At 41.9% G+C, this 20,847-nt stretch overlaps 1 protein-coding gene across 3 annotated transcripts in view; it reads left to right on the top strand.

The window, feature by feature from the left end:
- Positions 1–3,357: 3,357 nt before the first annotated feature.
- The window catches only part of LOC138810316 (tubulin-specific chaperone cofactor E-like protein), a 51,665-nt gene continuing 34,175 nt past the window's right edge, over positions 3,358–20,847 (top strand). Inside the window, exon 1 of one of the 3 annotated variants that reach the window (XM_069997400.1) lies at positions 3,358–3,566. The gene's annotated coding sequence lies outside the window, so the exon portion shown is untranslated. Of the gene's footprint in view, positions 3,567–3,606; positions 3,756–13,933; positions 14,073–20,847 lie in introns of those variants that run through there. The other 2 variants (XM_069997402.1, XM_069997401.1) reach the window with 2 other exon arrangements.

Here is a 20,847-nt window from a genome sequence, read left to right as displayed (position 1 = left end):
CTTAGTGAATTTGGTGGAGTCTAATATACTTCCTCTCAAAAAAAAGACACATGTAAAGAGTTCACATAATTCACACAATATGTGTGATACATATTGTGTCATGTGACACATATGACACATACTTTGGGGTAGTTCATGGTGCTAGTTCATCTAACCTAGGTTATATAGGTAATGGTGTAAGACCATAAGCATTTAAGAGACATAGCTGACCAATGGAAAAACCAGGACAGGTATTAAATACTCCTTTTACATCCCTATCATTATTCCTTCAAGTGAAGTAGTTGCTTTGTTCTGCTAGTGTGTCCTCATCTCTGTATGGATACTCATAGTTCATTCTCATAGGATTTGGTCCTATTGACTCCCTTTTTTCCCTTCAAAAAAATAGCATCTGTTGAATTGCTGTGTATCACTGTTGTTTGTGTGTGTGTGTGTGTGTGTGTATGTTTGTGTGTGTGTATGTGTGTGTGCATTATTTTTCCAAATGCACCATATGTAATGTCTATGCCCTATTCATATTTATTTTCCCCAAACCCCCCATCTAAATAAAGGTGCATAATCACTATAAGATAAATATTTCCTGAATTAAAAGGACATGCAAATATCTGGCTGAAATTCACAACAGAATTATTGTTGCTGTGCTATGAGGAGCTAAGATTCTAGTGCCAGATTGACCTGAATGTGAATTCAGCCTCTGCCATTTACTAGCTGTGTGTTGCTGAATGTATTATTTAACCCGAGTCTCACTTGAGAAATCTGATAAATCGAAGGTACTTTGTGAGATCATTGAGAGGATTAAGAGAAATAACTGATGTAAAAGATCTCAAGCAGTATCTGACACAATAAAAACTCAAGAAAGTGGGTATGGCTTACCCTTAGGACACAGTGAACCCTAAGTTAAAGAATGGGTGGAAGCGGGTGGTGCATGGTAATAATCTCAACCATTCAGGAAGAGGGAGTAGGAGGATCACAGTTTGAGGCCAGTTAGCTGAAGCAAAGTTGGTATGAGATAGTTTCTCAAAAACAAACTAAAAGTCAAAGGACTTTCTGTGCATATGGTTCAATAGAAGAGAGCGTACATAATAGCATGAGGCTCCCATTCCAATCCTCAGTATCACAAAAAAGAACGAAAAGAAAGAAAATCATTTGGATTGAGAATCAGAACTGACGGTCCGCCTGTCCAATGGATCCAGGATTCATTTACACATTGTTCTAATAGATTCTGCCTCTGTGTGATCTGTTCCAATGACAGGGAATTCACCAGAACTGACTACAGAAGCCCTCATTCTTCCAGCTTTTGTTCTTATTTATTTGGGCCTAGACACAACTTCACTCTATAGCCCCTGCTGACCCTGAACTTGCTATGTAGTACAGGCTGGCCTTGAACTTAAGATCCTCCTTCCTCAGTCTCCCAATGCTAGGATGACAGGTTTGCATCAATCTGCTCTAATGCTCCTTCCATTCCTCATGAAATGACTAGAAATGTGTCCTTCAGTTCCTTCCTTTCACCTTGGTTCAGTCTACACTTGTTATAGGCCTTGAGAAATAATAGGCTAACACCACAGACTTAACCCCTGCCTCCATGAAGGATTACTTGCTGGTCAGTGAGACAAGAAAAAAAGCAAGGAGGCATGGATTTTTATGTCAAGGTGGTGCGAGAAGAATATTTCAAGCAAATTACTTGTCAGAAGGGATATTCCCATAGAATATACCATACCCAGAGATGTGAGAACATAAAGCAGTATGTCCTCCTAGAACTTTCTGTGATGATGGAAATATTCTGTGTGTGCCCTGTTTGTTCACTATGATAGCCATTAGCCATATGTGGTACGTGAGCACTGGTGTTCATGTGACAAAGGAAATTTCCTTGATTTGATTTTGATTTAACTTTGAATAGCCATGTAGAGCCAGTGGCTACCAGACTGAGTAAGAGGAAACAGAGGCAAGAGATGAGGCTGGAAAGCCTTCAGGGACCAGAGTATAAGAAACTTAGAGAAGCATATTAATGACTGTTGCCTTTATCCTGAAAGCCCTGGGGATAGTTGGAAAGGGTTTTAAGCTCCAGGTAGTAACACAATCAGATACAAGTTTTGTTATGTTTTGTTTTGTTTTCCAGAGAATTCTGGCTGTCTTGGGGAGATCAATAAGAGTTGGGTGGAGATATAAATCTTATCTTCAGGAGTTGGCTCTCTGAAGGGAGAGATGGGAACCAGACAGAAAAGCGACTCAAGGATATCACAAAGAAACAAAAAAATACACAAGCAATCACACTGTCATTCAATACTTACATAGGTACATATGCTCATTGTACACAGTATTGGTTAACCGCAATGCTGATAGCTCCATCTTCCCCTGTAGTTGCTCACAAGCATCTTAAGTATTTCTGAGTGTCCCTAAAGGTACCCAGGTTCGCAGGTCCATCAACAGAACAGCGACTCGGCATCCTAGTGCACCCTAATTCTTTCCCCCCTCCTCTGTATGTGTCTCTCTGCTTCTTATGGTCCTCACCCACACTGAGGCTACTTTTGGCTGTGGTCCTGTCCATGATTCCTGGGCAAAGCCATCCATTCCTAGGGCGTTAGAAGGACAAAGGCGCTTCCCTGAGCAATCCAGGCCACACCGCTTTGGTTATTCTCCCCTTTATTCTTTGAGCAATAAATTAAGCCCCAGCTGGCTTTCCTCTCCCACCTCCTCTAGGCCCCATCTATAGGCTAGGACAAAACAAAATGACAGGCCTAAGACCCCAGGAACTGATTTCTCTTTAGGAGGTGCTGAGGTGTGGCCAGCGTGCCTCCATTTTCTCCTCTGACGCTACCTAGAAGTGTATGTGTGCGTGTGTGTATGTGTGCGTGTGTGTGTGCGTGTGTGCGCCATCCACACATGGCAAAGTTCTCTTTGGGATCAGCAGCACCCCTCACCCCACCGTGACCCGCAGCTCACAGGCCGGCGCCCTAACGTGGCTCGATGGGCCGAGGAGGTGTTCCTGGGGCGGGATGGGAATCTCAGCTCATCCCCCTGCAGTGACTGCACTCTGAACTCCGTGTCAGGCCCGTGGGATGTCTACCTTTGGGGGCTTGGAACAAATTAAAACTTGCCTCTGGGGTGTTTGCCCTTTGCACCCGGGGGAGTGGAGCGTGTCCCCCCCATCCCGTGGGCAGGCCGCGGGGGAGGCCGGAGAGGCGGGAGAAGCGGGAGAGGCGGGAGAGGCGCGAGGCCAGCCGCCGCCGCGGTTTCCCGGAAGCTAGCTGCGGCGCCCCCCCCGTTGCCATGGCAACCCCGGCTTGGCGGCGGCCGGGCCGCGCTCCTCGGCTGCCCCCTCCCCATCCACGCAGCGACGTGACACGTGCGGCGGGGTCACGTGTTGTTGTGGGGCCGTGGAAAGCTGCTTCCGGGTCAATGCAGGACACCGGGCTCCGGCCGCCAGGTTTGGGGCTGAGGTGAAGCGGAGCCCGGGGGCCGGCCTGGAGGGGGCCGGAGGCCGGAGGCCGAGCGGCGGCGACGCGGCCGGGAGGGGGCGAGAGGCGCCGCCCGAGGAGCCGCCGCGGCGGCCCCCGCCTCCCGGGCCGAGGGTGAGTGGGAGCCGGCCGGCCAGCCTGGGCCCGGCGCCGACGACCGCTCCGGGCCGAGGCTCGAGGCGGGGCCGGGCCACCGGGTGCGGGGCGGCCGCAGGGTGTGAGGCCCGGCCAGGGGCGGAGGAGGACCGGGCCTGGCCGGGCCGGAGGGGGAGCGCCTCGGGCCGGGTCGGGAGCCCGCACAAGGTGGGGCCTAGGTGGGGGACAGGCAGGCCAGTCTAGGTGGGGGACAGGCGGGCCGGTACTAGGGGGGGACAGGCGGGCTGGTCTAGGTGGGGGACAGGCGGGCCGGTACTAGGTGGGGGACAGGTGGGCCTGTACTAGGTGGGGGACAGGTGGGCCTGTACTAGGTGGGGGACAGGCGGGCCGGTACTAGGTGAGGGACAGGCAGGCCAGCACAGGTGGGGGCCAGGCAGGCCAGTCTAGGTGGGGGACAGGCGGGCCTGTACTAGGTGGGGGACAGGCAGGCCAGTCTAGGTAGGGGACAGGCGGGCCGGTCCAGAGAGGAGTGGGGCCTGGGTCCCTGGAGACCCCCCACTCCCTTCTTCACCCAGTACCCTGGGGGCCTGGGGCTGGTAGAAGATGGGAGACTGACTGCTCAGGGGCAGCCTGAGAAATTGGAAACTTGTCTTTGAGCCAGTGAATTAAAAAAAAAAAAAAAAAAAAAAAGGAAGGACAGACATGTCCCCAGGGGACAGCCATGGGGGGGGGCACTAGGCCCGCACCTTCCAGGGGTGATCAAAGGATGGGACTGCTCCTTGGGACAGTTGTGCCCCCAAGTTGGAAGAGGTGGAGCTGGAGGGGCTGGCAGGCAGGCGGATCGGGCATCTGGAGGAGAGGAAGGACAGTGTGGAGCTTCTCTGTTGGATAGGGCGTGTGGGGTTCTAGGTCCTCTCCTAGGAAGACATGCTGGGAGTTGGTGGTGTGAAGTTCACTGGTGTCTTTTCCTGAGACCTGCTCCAAATTGCATTTGAGGAGAGGTGGCAGGAAGAGTTGGAGGAAGGAGCTTTGTGAACAAGGTTGCTAAGATCCCAACGGCTTGTAGGCACTGCCCAGGGCTGTTTGGGGAGGCTGGCCAGGCATCCTAGCCTGCTGCCTAGCTTTAGCTTGGGCTTGCCTCTGGTCTCTTCTTGTTGGCTTGAGCTCTGAAGCACCCTTCAGTGGGTTTCCACAGGTCTACCTTGAGCAGACAGCTTCAGCCAGGTCTAAGGTCTAAGGTTTCTCTGGCCATTGGATCCTCAGATTTCAGAACTAGCTCTCTAGGGTAGTGGCTTTCAGACTTTTGTTTTTTTAATACTTCACAGTAAGAATACTTCTTATTTTGTAATCTAAAAGATGAAGGTCAAGTTTCCCAAAGCACTGTTTACCCTGATTACATGGGACACTTTCTGATAATTTCAATTATAATTTCATGCATTCTCATTAGAAAAGATCCTGACTGAAGTCCAGCAAATTGGTTTTGTGGGTCACAACTTGCAGTTGGAAAAACGCTGTTCTGAGAGCCATTTCTTTGATTAGTGTCCTGTTGTTAGCTTCCAGAGAACAGGATTGATTGATTCTAAGAACATGGGCTTCCAGGAAAGGATAAGGTGGTCAGCTGGATTGATGCTTACAGCAGGAAGCATGTTGACCCCTGTTTAATCTTTTTTTTTTTTTTTTTTGTCGGTCGTGGGGCTTGAACTCTGGGCCTGAGCGCTGTCCCTCAGCTCTTAAGCTCAAGGCGAGTGCTCTACCACTTGAGCTACAGCGCCACTTCCAGTTTTCTAGTGGTTTATTGGAGATAGGAGTCTCACGGTCTCTCCTGCCCGGGCTGGCTTTGAACCGCGATCCTCAGATCTCAGCCTCCTGAGTAGCTAGGATTAGCTTCCAGAGAACAGGATTGATTGATTCTAAGAACATGGGCTTCCAGGAAAGGATAAGGTGGTCAGCTGGATTGATGCTTACAGCAGGAAGCATGTTGACCCCTGTTTAATCTTTTTTTTTTTTGTCGGTCGTGGGGCTTGAACTCTGGGCCTGAGCGCTGTCCCTCAGCTCTTAAGCTCAAGGCGAGTGCTCTACCACTTGAGCTACAGCGCCACTTCCAGTTTTCTGGTGGTTTATTGGAGATAGGAGTCTCACGGTCTCTCCTGCCCGGGCTGGTTTTGAACCGCGATCCTCAGATCTCAGCCTCCTGAGTAGCTAGGATTACAGGCGTGAGCCACCAGCGCCCGGCCCCTGTTTAATCTTAATTCTTGATACTTTATTGTGTGTGTGTGTGTGTGTGTGTGTGTGTGTGTGTGTATGTATGTATGTGTGTGTGTATGTCTATGTCTATGTCTGTATGTGTGTGTATGCTGATACTGGGGATTGAACTCAGGGCCTGGATGCTGTACGTTAGTTATTTGTTTTTATTTTGTTTTTTTGTTGAGACTGGCATTGTACCACTTGAGCCACAGCTCCACTTCTGGCTTTTTGATGGTAAATAGCCTGGGCTTGCTTCCAATTGTGATCCTCAGATCTCAGCTTTTCTAAGCAGTTAGGATTACAGTTTGAGCCATCACACTGGGGAATTCTTGGTATTTTATGTTGCCTAGTCATTGGGCTGGTGAAATTGTGGGAACATGCCTTTCTTTCTTCTATCTTTTGCTGTGTCTGAGGAATTTGAGAGGCTGAGTTTCATTTAGTCACTTTACATTGTAGTTAAGAAAGTTTTATTTTACCCTTGCAGTGTTGGGAAATACTGATTTGCTTCTGTCTTAAAGACACCCCAACCTTTTTTATTCTAGTAGTATGGCATACTTTGTATTTTTAACTAGAGGTCTAAGGATAAAGTGGTAATGGCTTTGATATGTGTGTGTATGTATGTATATATACATATATATTTATATACTTGAAACTTGATCATAAACTTCAATATAGATTTGAATTAGTTGACATATTAATTCCCTGTGAAAATGATGCTTTTGATATAATAGATGAACTCTTTCCCCAAACAATATTAATTCATAATAAACATTAATGGGCGTTGCTGTGTCCTTTGAAAGTAGTTGCCCTGCCTATTACTACAGGAGGCAGAGTGTCAAATGATGCTGTCTAACTTCAGTGAGTACATTTATAGGGTAAGTATTTAAGACTAGTTTCATCTCATTAATTTTTGTTAAGGATGAGAATGGAATTCAAAGGCACGGTCATCAGAACCAAACGTCATTGGTGGGGATACCATGTTGGTTAGATGCTCTAAGAAAGCATTGTTACTTTAAACTTCTGTGTTGTACATCATTATAGCTTCCTTGCTTGTAACTATTTGTTGATGGCGTCTTGATTGTAATGTTGGTTGGCATCAACCACCTTTTAAAAGTTACCCCTTTTAACCAAGCAAGTAATACTTGCTTTAAAATATTTAACTATCAAGAATGTTGAAAGACAAGATGTTTGGAACAGGAAGGAAGATTGTCATTAATTTGGTTTGGATGAGTGGAAGAGGAATCCTGTATGTGTCAACAAACATTTGTGGAGAACTTATTCTGAGTGATTGTCCTTTTTTTTTTTTTTAATGTTTATATTTCTTTTTCTTGACCCTCAAACTTACAGCAGCCTTTTACAGCAGCCTTTTTTTCCCCCTCATAATTTTTACTTTCAAATTTCTGTGAATTTGCTATTTGTTAGGATATTGTATAAAATGAGTTTGCTGCTCTGAATAATGTTTCATATATATGCTGTTCAAAGCCAGCCCGGGCAGGAAACTCCATGAGACTCTTATCTCCAGTAAACTACTAGAAAACCGGAAGTGGTGGTGTAGCTCAAGGGGTAGAGCACTCGCCTTGAGCTGAAGAGCTGAGGGATAGTGCCCAAGCCCAGAGTTCAAGCCCCACGAACAACCAAAAAAAAAAAAAAGTATCTTTAAACTGATACTGATATGGTTTGGGTTTAATGGATGAGGAAATTAAGCTGGATTTTTAACTTTGCCGTAACATGTAGTCAGGCTGTTCTTGGATCACAGACGTCAGCTGCCATCCGTAACTACAAGTGATTTTTGAGCAGATGCTATTAATGAATTGAAAAATGAATTGAGGTTGATTGGATTTCAGGGCTTTGAAGTCAGCCTAGATTTGAATCCTGGTTATGTCATTTGCTAGCCAAGTGACTATAACTTCACTGTGCTTCAGTCTTGTGACAGGTGAAATGGAGTACCTTTATTTATGAGTGTTGTGAGATTTAAATGAGATGAGTAAATGTGAGTCTATTTTACCTGCTGTTGCCTTGATGACGACTACCACATGTGGTTATCATAGTAATGAAATAGGATTGTGTGGAAAGTCTCAGTTCATCTATTATGAATATATAAGTTGCTCAGAATTCAGGCGTAGAATATTTTCCATTTTAGGTAAACAGATCATGAGCCTCTGTATTATTTGATGACAGGTGCTTTGCCTAATTTAAAGGGATTGGTCTCAAAATAGCAGGTATAGTTTCCCTACTACCCAATGAATAGAATGCATACAGTACTTTCCAAACCAAGGACTTTTGCTTCTTTCCATGTGGCCCTACCAGTCCATCAGTGTGCAGCCCTCGCTTGCACACTGTAGCTCACTACATTGTTCTCTATATTTTTCATTTCTTTCATTTAATTATGCCTGCAGGTGAGTTTTTGTCTCCTTTTCATCTAGAGAATTTCTCCTGTTCTTTTCTGAGACTGCTTTCTGTGTGACTGACCTCCTTGGTGAAGATTGTCACCTTGTCAGTCTTCACAAAGTGCTTTGTTTGCACTGACTGGTACTCTGATTGTTGGGAATAGTTCTTGGCCCTGGCCTACATTTCCGGGATGTTGTCTATAATTAGTCTGCCCTGATAGAGGGAGATGATATTGGCTTTTTGACTCCTATCAGCTCAGTGTTTGCTAGACTTCCCTACTCTCACCTCTCACAATAGTATCTACAATTTATTCACCCGTTAAATATGCCAGGTACTAGATGCTTTCATTTGAAAAAAACTATTTTTGCAACAATGATATATAATTGGTATTAATAACTTTAATTAATGAGGACACTGGCATAGATAAATAAGTTACTCAGCAATTGTAATGCACTCAGGACTAAGTGAAGCCTGCTCTTAAGCATAGTGCCTTTTTAAGAACAGGAGTTTTAAACGAGAGACATAGTTCCATAAAGCAGGGCCTTGTGGCTGTGTGGAACTTTTATTAATAATTCACTAATCCTCCTTAGGAACATGGTTCATAAATACTGTAGCAAAAATATAGTTTAAAACCTTTTAAAATGATGCTTTTCCCGTGACTTCCAAAAGTATTCTTTCTTCTCAATCTTCCATACTTCTTGACATATTTGATTTTATTTCACTGTCAGAAGATATTACTTCAAAATAAAAATTCACCTTTCAGCTCATCCAACAGTGGTTATTGACATGTGCTAGCCATGCTCTGTGAACACTGAACTATATTGACAAATTGCTTGCCTAGTGTGACTCAGTCCTGGTGGAGACCTTGAACATTAAACTAATGTGCTGAGTGGTACAAAGAACAAAAGAAGGCAAAACACTAGGTGATGGTGACATAGATGCCATTTTTGCTGGCGTGATCAGAGGTAGCCTCTTTGAGCAGGTGGCATCTGCCTTGACATTGGAGACTTTTGCATGCTCAGGTGAAGTCACTCTGAAGGTGCCAGGTAAAGTTGGAGAAGTTGAAAGCCAGGGAGTCTGAGGCCTAGTGGGCTAGGAAAAGAATGGCAGGAGTAAGATTAGAAAGGTCAGCAGAGATGGCATTCAAGGAGGCCTTAGAGACTGCTGGAGAGGTTGGCTTTTATTCTAGGCGGGAAAGGAAGATGTTGAGAGTATAAATGGCACCCTATGAGTTGGGGAGAATGATTAATTATACAGCAGTCAGGAGAGACCAAGGATGAGGCTACCAGCAACCCTGTTTTGGTTGATAATGGCTTGAAGTAAAGGAAATGAGAAGAACTGGGCTGACTTGATGGTTTGCATGCATCATTGAGGGGATGTTATGTGGATATGTGAGGAGGAGAAAAATAAAATATAACTTCTGAGAGGGGATTGAGTGAAGGGAACAGATTTGGAGAGGGGGTTTGCGTGTGCCTCTTCTTGGTCATGTCTTTCCTCTATTCTCCCATGACGTCACTATGGAAGGCAGCTTGCCACTATACCACCAGTGCACCCATGATAAAATGATGATAAAATGAGGCTTGTCCTTACAGGATTTTTTTTTAAACATAGGTATGTAATCCTGAATAATAAGATGGCTAATTTTCCTTATTTTTTAAAAATTTGCACAACTGCAATCATAGTGAATATTCTTGTGATTATTTTACCCACTTAACATTGTTTTTTTTAATGATTCATGTTGATGCAGAAGCAGGCATGATGAAATATCAACCGTTAATTCCCATGCTGTGTAACATTTTATGAGTATGTTGTAATATATCCAGTTGTCTGTCATTAGATGAAAAGGCTTTCCCCCCCAAGATTTTCACGGTGTCAAACAACACTGTTGGGCATATTCTTGTGCTTGTCTCCCAGTGTACTTCTGTGTTCTTGAGAAGTGCAGTTACTGAGTCACAAGGTCTGTGACTTTTCACCGTGGCTCGCCAGTGATGTATTACTGTGTTCTGAGATGTGTGTGCCAATGTATACACATTCTAGTAATGAAAAAGTTCTTATTCTTTGGCATTATCTCCAGCATTTGGCATTGTCCGGTTGTTAAGTCTTCCTTATTTAAAATACATCTTCCCGAGATTTTTGTTTTTGGTTCTGAATATTATTGAATATGACCATCTTTACATATATGTACTTACATATATGTATTTACATACACGTTATATGTGTTGGAGGAATCTTTAATCTAGTTTTAGGCTTACATCTTTATGTTTTTAATGTTCTTTGATGATCAAAAGCTTTTCATTTTATAGGCCAACTTTTCCTTTATGGATTTTAAAATATTTTTAAATGGCATTATCTTTGTAAATCAAGATCATGCTTTTATTAAGAAAAATAATTGCTTTCTAATTAAGGGGAAAAGTTTGCCTTTGCAAACTTGTGCAAAACTGAATTTTTTTTCACTGTTGTGAGGTCAGGATTCAGTTTCATTTTATCCTCAGATTGGTGTTCAGTGTCCTAGGATCAATTATAACTCTTATGGGCCATTTTCAATAATGAAGTCATCAGTTAAAGCACATTTATGAAACACATGATATGGACTTGAATGTGAAACTGGCACTTGTTTATGTTCTCAGAACTGAAGCAAGAAGGCAGAATGTGAGCCTGTTCTGCCTCACTGCAAGTGTGTGCATTGGGTGACTCACATGTCCCCTCCTCTGCATATACGTGCAAATGACCACAGATGCCCAAGTGTGGAGAGCCTGCTCAGTGAGAGCAAGACCCTGCGTTCAGATGCCAGTGCTGCCCAAAAGAACAAACAAACCCTCACATATTGATTTGAGAGTTACAAATAAATATTAGCAAATCGGTGGATTAACAAACATGGAATTTGAGAAGCAAGGCTGATTCTGTGGATATTGAGAAAGATGTGGTTTCTTATGAAACCAACAGCTTTAACACTTTCCTCACCACCCTTGCACATATCATTGTGATTTTATTTTAAAAGAGGAATTCCCTACAATGAATCTTTGAATTTTCAGTGACAGATGCCGTTATCCCAGTAAGGAGAACTTTTAAAAAAAATGTTTATTATATTTATATTTATGGTATTGTTATTTAGTTTATACATAAATGTTTGAAACAGATTGAAAGAATTATAACTCTCTGGGAAAAAGTCTAAGTTATTAAACCTTTATTATTGTGACTCATAAGAGGGTCATATTTTCCCCCAAACACCATTGATAACCTAAAGCTTGAGATTTGTAAAGGCAAGTATGCTTTCCAAAAGGAGTATAAATAATGCTTCAATCATTTAGAGACATTCCTCCTCATGAACATTGTTAATGGGCTCTAGGAAACAAATGAAGATTCTATACTTCATAAATCATTATCTCTCCTAAATAGGTTTATCTGTATTCAGATCTGCCAGTGAAATGTTTACATTAAGTAATTGGAGAAGAGTGTCGAGGGTGAACTAGAAATCTCTGACCTGTGTTCATTTTTTTATTTCTTTTTTTTTTTTTTTTGTCAGTCGTGGGGCCTGAATTCTGGGCCTGGGCGCTATCCCTCAGCTCTTCAGCTCAAGGCTAGTGCTCTACCACTTGAGCCACAGCACCACTTCTGGCTTTTTTCTTTTTGTTTATGTGGTGCTGAGGAATCAAATCCAGGGCCTCATGCATGCAAGGCAAGCACTCTACCACTGAGCCACCTCCCCAGCCCCATTCTTTTATTTCTTAAAAATATATTTTTAGTTATATATGTGTATATATGCATACACACACATATATATATATGTGTGTAATTGGCCATTTTAATGTATATAGTTTAGTAGTGTTAAGTATATACACGTTGTTTTATACCATACAACTCAAGAACTTCATTTTTCCGAACGGAACCTCTGTACCCCTTAAACATAGAATCACCATTTCCCACCCCACTCCACCAGCTTCTGAAGGTCCTTTTTCTCCTTTACATTCTCCATGAATTTGACTACTAGTTAGCTCCTGTAGATGCAGTTGTATAGTGTTTGTTCTTTTGTGCCTGGCTTTTATTCACTTAGCATAGTGTCTTCAAGGTTCAGAGGTATTTCAGCTTGTATCAACATCTTTTTACAGTTGAATAATACTGCATTGTGTGTATAGATTTTCCTTCTCCGTTTCCCCAGTGCTGACACTTGAGTGCTGCTGTGAACATGGCTGTCGCCTTGCACACAGCTGCTCCGAGCCTGGCTTTCAGTTCCTCAGGTATATGCTCAGAAGCAGAGTTTCTGGATCCTGTGGTTATCAGTGTTCACTTTTCAGTTTATTAATAATCCTGTTTTTATATTCTGTGAAATGTACTTGATATGCACAATTAGAAGTGATTAGAAAACCTGCTCATCGCACGTTACAAATTATGTGCAAAATTCCAGTTTGTGATAGATAAACAATATGGTTCTTACCCTGAGCTATCCAGTCTGAGGGTACAAAAAATAAACATGTCAAAATTAAATCACCATGCATGATTTTAATAATGGTATTTTAGATAAAATTGAAAAGATGACATGCCAGTATATGGTTGATGAATTGCTCACTAAATATTCCAGGCAGTAGATACCATGAGCTCAGCTCAAGGAAATATCATTAAGATGAGGTATCTGAGAAGGATTTGTCTTTGAGGCATATTTTGAGTTTGGTTGGTTCTGAAAGAGGTAAAATTGAGATGGGTAGAAAGGTGAGAGCAGATCTTCCCATTTAGGAAGGAATGACTTTATAAATGTTATGCATTTTTACTGTGCTAGCTAATTAATAATAGGCATTAATTAACATAGTCCAGGGACCCAAAAGTTAGTCAGAGCTAACAAAAATTACAAGTAATTCTTCAATCCTATCAATCACACTATGTTCACTGGTAGTGATTGTTAAGTTAATGTTTATTAAATGCCTTGTGCTAAGCAATCTTTATTGATAACGTCTCCATTCTTCAGCAGTTCTATGCACTGGGTATTAGGGGCTCTCTTACCCCTCCTGTGCATGAGCAAAAGGAGACTTGGAGAAATTCGTACTGACCTCCCGCATACAGTGTAGTGGACCCAGTCAAGATTTACTTCTAGGCCATGCAGTCGCATCAGCACTAGCTGCCATTGGACTATATTGCCCTAACTCTGAGCGTAAGAGACTAGTGGCTCATTTTTTAATGGAGTGATCACAGCCTCTCTGTGTGGATGATGATGTAGCATCTGGTAACCCTTGGTTATTAGAGAAGTTTGCAGACTCTAGGTGGCTGCAATGAGAGGTTTGTTTTCTGTTCCTGATGACACTTTTTGTTAATATGGTGGTTTCATTGCTGCTCTGGTGAGCAGAGATAGTGAGGACTGTGAGGACCTAAAACTTTATGATCACAGCTGAAAGAAAACATGCATGTACAATCCATGCAAAGATAAATATTCACTGCTTTTTTGAACGTGATTACATTAGGCTATACTGATATTTTGTTTTTGGTTCAGTTATTTTGATGTGGTCATAAATACTTTGACTGTAAAGGTTTTCATACATTTTAATAAGTTATATTTCTGGGGTTTGAATATGGTGCTATATACTATTGACATGAAATATGCCCTTCTTAATAGAAGTCAGCATGGCTCAGCAGATTAGGGACGCAGAAGGTATGACTTAGCATGCTGGTCAGGCTACTGAAACCTGAGCAAATCCCCTCAGTTTCCTATCCTGTGAATAAAGATAAGTGTTGGTCTCCTTCTGAGAGTGGCTGTGGAAAATTCCCAGGCTTGAAAATGACTGTTAATATCAGTGTAGAGACACTTAGTTTAGGAACACCATCAGTTCCTAAACTGATCCTGCTTTGAGTAAGAGCAACGATAACCCTTTGGAATTCTATCAGATCCAATCTGGGCCAAACAGGAAGGTAGGGGGAGCTGCTAATTTGTTTGGGAGGGAGTTGGGAGTGGAATGGGGAGTATGCAGTGGGGAGCAGCAGGGGAACTCTGCTTGGTGCCTATTGAAGTAAAGCATATGTAAACTGCAAATGTAAACCTTTTCACTTGTGATTGCTGACTGAGTCTTAGTGTTTTATCTTGTATTTCAGAATGCCTTAAATAACTTATTTTGCAGGTATGTAGGTTGTTGGACAACATTTTTGGGCAATGAGAGATATGTAAATCAAAAAGTTTGTGTTTAGGCTTTTGTCTTTGTTGTTAAAAAAAAGAAATGGATGCTTTGGAATATTTCACACAAAGAGGTATTTAAGCTGTATTTTTTCTCTCTCAAAATTCTCCTTAAAATTACTAAATTCTTGGATTAGTACATGTAGGTCAAACATCTCAGGTGTGCTATTTACATACAGTGGAAGGAGGTCACGGAGCCCAGCATATTCACTAAGGTGCTGTGTACCTCAGAAAGCAGTCACATTGTACACAGTGTCATCTTTAGGGTAAAACCTGGGAAGTTCTGAGGCTATCCTTCCCTACTGACTATGAAAGCTGTGGTTTTAGACATCTTTGATATCACTGTGCAATGAAATAAAATGTCCTCTAACATTTGTGGTATTCATTTCCATTCTTTTACAATTAGCTTATATTAATTGTACAAAAGGGTTGCATTATGATTATTTTCATACATACATAGAAAGTACTTTGAAAATCATATTTACCCTTTCATTACTCTTGTTTATTACTCCTCCCTTAAACAAGTTTTAATGGGTTTCACTATCATATTTTTATATACACATACAATTTGTGGTGCTTTTAAGATGGTGGTGCGGTGGTAACAAGTGCCTGAGCCTAGCAATTCAAAGAATTCAAGGAGCCCAGCTCACACTGCATGGGCAGTGTTGCTGATATGACACAGTATTACAGATGGAAGTAGTGTCGTGTACACTTGAGAAAGAGACTTGGAGAAATAGGGTGGGTGGATCTTAGGGTGTGAAATCCTGGAGGCCTGGTGTGCTGTGATAATGAGTTTATCAGCTGTACTCAGGGGTGCATGTGGAATTCTAAGAGCTAAGTTAGTGAATCCTCTAACCGTAATCTGACAGAACAGTTCTAAAGGTTCCCTCAAATTAATTTATTCTCCTTTTCATCCAGAGGGCATCCACTTAGATATATTACATAATGCCCAGGGACAATAGCTGAGATAGAATTGCAGGTATACATACTTTAAGATAAATGAAATTGGAAGCACCATATAGAATGAGACTGTCCAACCTAATTACACTGCCTTGTACTATGTCCTTGAAGTGTTCAGATGAGAGATAGTTGCTGTTCCTGACTTCTCAAAAAGAGTACTAAGGGAATATTTTACAAACCTTAGAAACGATGACATAAGTATGTATTTGTTGATACTCAAATTTTTTCATGTGTGTCATGACAAAAATTCAGGTTATGAAAGTATTGAGAAGAAACTTAATAATTGAGTAAAAAACATATATCTATATGGTCTGGAGAAAGTATTCTGGAAGCATCCAGACCATAAAGTACATCCTCAGACTTTTTCTCCTCCTCAAGTCTGTCACTAGAGTTGTGATACGGCTGTGGCTCTAAGTCTGCTTGAGATAGGAAAGGATTTGTGTTGCTGTGTGCTTATTTTCTAGTTTAGCTAATAAGAAATACTATGTAGTAAAGTTATAGGATTTGTTGTTATCATGGATTGCTTATTTTCTACGGGACATTTAAAAATTCAGATAATAACCTATATTTTTTAAAAAGCATATATTGAGAAAAAAATTTATCAGACCTTTGTGACTAAAAAAAAATATTTCCTGAGGAGAAAAAGAATACACAACACACACACACACACACACACACACACACACACACACACACACACACACACACACACACACACACACACACACACACACACACACTTTCTCAGAGTAATTTTATTAGAGATGTTTCTGCTATGAGTCAAAAAGACTGATTTGAAAAACAGAACAAACAGCTAGGTATAGTGATACATCTCTGAACTCCCAGCACTGATAGGTGAAGCAGGAAGATAGTGAGTTCAAGGTCAACCTGGGTCACAGAGCAAGACCCTGTCTTAAAGCATACATTTCAACCTTTCTAAAATATCCACGAATCTGACAGGGTTTGAGTTCAGTGGCAGAGTATTCAAAAACAGCTCAAAGTAAAAGTTTGTGCTTTAAAAAAAAAAAAAAACCTGCAGAAATTAAGAAAGCTAGGTATCCCAAGAGATTCTCGAAAGCTGTCTAGGGGAATTTCTACTTCAGTTTTTGTTTTATTAACTGTTGATGATCTCTCACCCCCCTTCCCCAGATTTAGCCTACAGATTTCTTTCTCCTTTGTTCTTAAGGAAAAGGTAACGCCTTTCAACCCTTGTATTTTTTCATCAGCAGTCTCCTCTCTTCCCCTTTGCTCGTAAAGTCTGTTTTATTTTATTCGGAGACAGGTTCTCCCTGTGTGGCCAAGGCAGGCCTTTGAACTTGCTGTCCTCCTCCCTGAGATTACAGGTGTGCTGGGAGAGCAAGCATGTGCCACCACGCCACCACTCTGGCTCCCAGAGATGGGGAGCCCTTTGCTGCCCAGGGCCATTGGGTGTTTATAACATAGGGTAGATGTGTAGAGGGCAGGTAATCAAACGCATTATTTGTGTCTCAAGTAATAGGTCACACACCAAGTGATTTTGTGGGGCCCCTGCCCTGTGTCTCAAGATGTACTCCCTACTTACTGTCTCCACAGCTTCCTGCATTCTGGTTTCTTGACTTCCATGAGAAGTCAACACATTGATTGCCCAATCCTCTGGAGATTTTACTTAAAGTTCTTGTCATTTTGACTATTCTCTGTATACAGTGCTCTGGAACTTTGCACTCTGCTCACAGTGATCTTTCAAAAATGTTCTTTAGCTCTGCAGTGTAGGATTGAGGCTGAACAAGGTTAGTTCGCCATGATCTCACCACATGACTCAGTGGTGGAGTCTGTTTGTCCACAGTATCATTGACAGTCACATTCAGGCCTCTCTCTGTTCGTGAACCAGCTTCTCCCATACATGGATGTCTCCTCTGCCCTGTAAGCCCGCTCTTCATAGTTCACCTCCTTTCTTCATCTCATGACAGATGGTCACCACTTCTTGGGCTTGCATTCATTGTTTGAGTGGCTTGTTTTCAGTAGTGCTGTCACATGTATTTCCTTTTAGATTGGGAGTGCCCTGAAGGCAGGGTTTGTGTTTATCTCCTGCCCTTTTAGGGGTAGCACAGCATTTGGCACACATTCGTTGTCTAGTAAATGTCTGTTGAACTGAACTGATGAAGGATTTCTATGCACCTACTTTATACTGAAATGAATGGGCAAATAAGCCCATAGTACAGTATGAAAATGGGCAAATAAGCCCATAGTACAGCATGAAAAGAAACAGCAAACTGAGTGCATTTGTTGGCATCATTTTTGCTGAACAATTGGTAAGGAGATTCTCATCCTCGGATGGCCTGGTGAAGGAGACAGAAACCTAAGGGGAGGAAGATCCCAGTGTGAAATACCATCTGACCAAAGAACCTAAACAGGAAGCATGGGGCCTTTGGCCAAAATGCTTAGTCTGTTTTGTTTTCAAATATTATTTACAAAATATTGACAAAGAAGCTTTTATAATATAGGGTTTGGGTTTTTTTTTTTTGCTTTAATAAATAAATAAAATTGATTTGCTATATATGAGTGCCTGAAAGTAATTTTAAACTGTATATTTTCCTTTTATGAAAACTATGAAGATTTCTCTTGAACATTTAGTTTTATTCTAAGTTAATATGTATTTTGATTACCATGATTGTTTTTTCAAAAGAATTACCCAGTTCTCAGCCATCTACTATTCCTTAAACATGAAGCCCATAGGAGTGACTTCCTGCTGGTCCTTGGCATTCTCCGTCATCAGTGGCCACCTGGTACCCTGGAGTTGCCAGGCTTCACCAGCATCCCTGACTCCTAGTGCAGTTGTGCCTGCAGTGAGGATAATTTGGATGAAGTTGGGTTACTTTCATGAACGTGGCGAGCAAAGGCAGTGGATATTCTCCTGACCCCTCTGCAGTCCAGAGTGGAGCTCTGGCTTTGTTGCCATGGAAACCACAGTGAAAGAATACAGAATGAAAGTTTGGGGTAGTCACCTTCCCATCCATCTGCCCTCCCAGTCCCTGCCCATCTCTCACTCCTTGTAGCTGAGTTCCTGTTACCTCTGCATGTTTTTACTTTCTTGATTCCATTTTATCAAATGTTTCTGTTTATCCATTTTTCTCTTCTTCCCCAATTCCTTTAAAATTTGTTATTCTGAATTCTACATACAAGATTTTCAACTTGGAATAGTTTTCATAGAAACTTTGTAATAATGAGGAAGTTAAATTCCATTGACAAATTATTAAGTCATTCCCAGATAGGTTACTTTAAAATAGTTTACATTTTGAAAGACAGCATGTGGATCTGGTGAGCTCAACGAAGTAACTTTTTTCTCCTTTCATCTTCTTTTTTTTTCTCTGGAGTCAACTATTGGTACTTCTTTTACTTATTTCTGTTGTTATTTTCCCCCCTCTACTGTTAGCCAATAAATCTATTTTTATAAGACTTAAAATTTCTATTTTGTCAGTCTGTAAGGTAGTCTTTACATCTCTCAAGCTGTGAGTGTGGCTTGTAGTACTTACACTTTATGAAGTATACTACTGTACATTGTTTCTTGGTGAAATAAATATTGATGTTGCATACCAGCGTAAGATTATATCTTGTGTATCTTCCAGTGTTAGTGGTTAGATTTGGTCTGTTTTGTTTTTAGTTGGAACTCATTCCATTAGCGTGGAACTCATTCCATACCAATTTTGATCTGATTCTTTTATGGGAACATAAAGTACAGATTGTTGGGTAGTGATTGAGGGTACTTAGGTGACTGGGCGTCCGGTTCCGATAATAATCCACCTGGCAAAAGTGCTGTGAGCACTTTATCCTCCAACTTGTGCTTTTTTTCTGACTTTTTGCAAGTGCTTTCCAAGGGGATATTATACTCTGGGTCCTGAGGCACAAAGGATTTGAGATTTTCACAGGCATGCCCCTCTACTTGGTAATGGAACCAAGCAACATCACTCAAGATTCTTGGCTCTCTGGCTCTAGCCATCAATTCAGAACACTTTTACAAATGCATTAGAACTGCCAACTATAGAGGTAGACTGGTGTAATTTGACACTAGCTATTTCCAGAAAGTCATAGATTACCCACCAACCCCCAAAACCCTTTCAAAAGGCTCCAGTTAAAGATCTTTTTCCATTCTGCATTTCCTCATTTTTTTCAGTCTTCTTGGTTTTCAGCCCTCTTTTCCCACCTACTGTTCCTCCTCATACTGTCCCAACAGACTTTGAGTAGATTCATGTTACCAATCCATTTTGCAGTTGTAGTGTTCTAATTCAAAGCTCATGTATTCCCATGTGGTTCATCTGCGTCCCTAGGAAGCCAGTTTAGTAGAACATCCTGTAAAATCACTATTGAAGGCACCTTGTGTCCCTTTATAGTCTTAGAAAATAGTATGTTTGTATCTTTAAAATATATGTATAATATGTACATATGTGTATATATATTTAAACTGAGTATTTGGAGGTGTTTTTTTTTGAGCTTGGGACATGAAAGATTGCAGGTTTCCTTGCTTGCTTACTTGGACTTATTTTGATTGTGTGTAGTTTTGCATTCTCTTAGTTTGTATCTTATTTGCATCTGAGATGATTGCCCATGATTTATACAGGTTTGAGTGGTTCTGGAGCTCTAGGTAAAAGATGCTGTTGAAACCTGGTGACCATTACTTCCGTAGTGAGAGTTCACTTTTTTATTCTTTTGAGCTGACAGTGGTAGATAGCACTTCTTTGATGTTTTTGTTAAACGTTTCGAGGAGTCTGTTGGCATTCTATTTGAGACAGGCCTTTGATAGGAGCTCTGGTGCCTGTTGCTAGTGGCGGAGCACCTGCTTTGTGTTGTGTGCTGTTGGTGATAAGTTTACGTTTAAAAACCCTTTCAACCTGAAAGTTCTTGAAGCATGAAGATGTACATGTGCCTGCCCAATCAAACATTGAGACAGGGTTGCCACCGAGGGTAGCCCTGTGCAGAGACATCTGTGCTGATGGGAAGAAGGGTCCGCATGGCAGTAGAACAGTGCTGCCTGCCCCTCAGCTCAGGAAGGAAGGTCTTAAGCAGAGCACAGCCTTGCGTCCTCAAGGTGATGTAAAGGACCTATTATCAGTGTCTTCCATAGTCCAATGCGTGGTTAATTTCTCAGGTAAAACTTGTGTTTGGCTTGATGAGTGGATATGCAAGTGTCTGCTGCGGTCTAGGCATTAGTGAATGGATTTCTCAAAGCCTAATTTACATGGTCCTAGTGGTAATTGAGGCCCTGGGCCAAGTTTAATGACTACTTTTATATTCAGGCATGTTTTTCCCCCCAAATTCTGTTTTGTTTTTGTTTATATTTTGGTAATACTGAGGTTTGAACTCAGGTCCTTGTACTTGCTAGGTACACATTCACCACTTGAGCCATGCCTCTGGCCATTTTTTGCTTTACTTTATTTTTCAGGTCCTGTCTTCTACCTTTTGCTTAGTGCTGACCACAGAACACAGTATGCTACTTTCCACCTTGCTGAGATTACAGGTGTGAACCACCACACCCAATTAGTTTTTGAGATGTCTCCCTAACTTTTGTCCTGGCTGCTTTAAACC

Source organism: Dipodomys merriami, unplaced genomic scaffold, assembly GCF_024711535.1.
Source record: "Dipodomys merriami isolate MVZ:Mamm:240054 unplaced genomic scaffold, mDipMer1.0.p SCAF_103, whole genome shotgun sequence".
In the NCBI taxonomy this organism is placed as follows: Eukaryota; Metazoa; Chordata; class Mammalia; order Rodentia; family Heteromyidae; genus Dipodomys; species Dipodomys merriami.
Note: the sequence above shows the minus strand (reverse complement) of the source record. Positions and strands in the feature narration are given on the sequence as shown.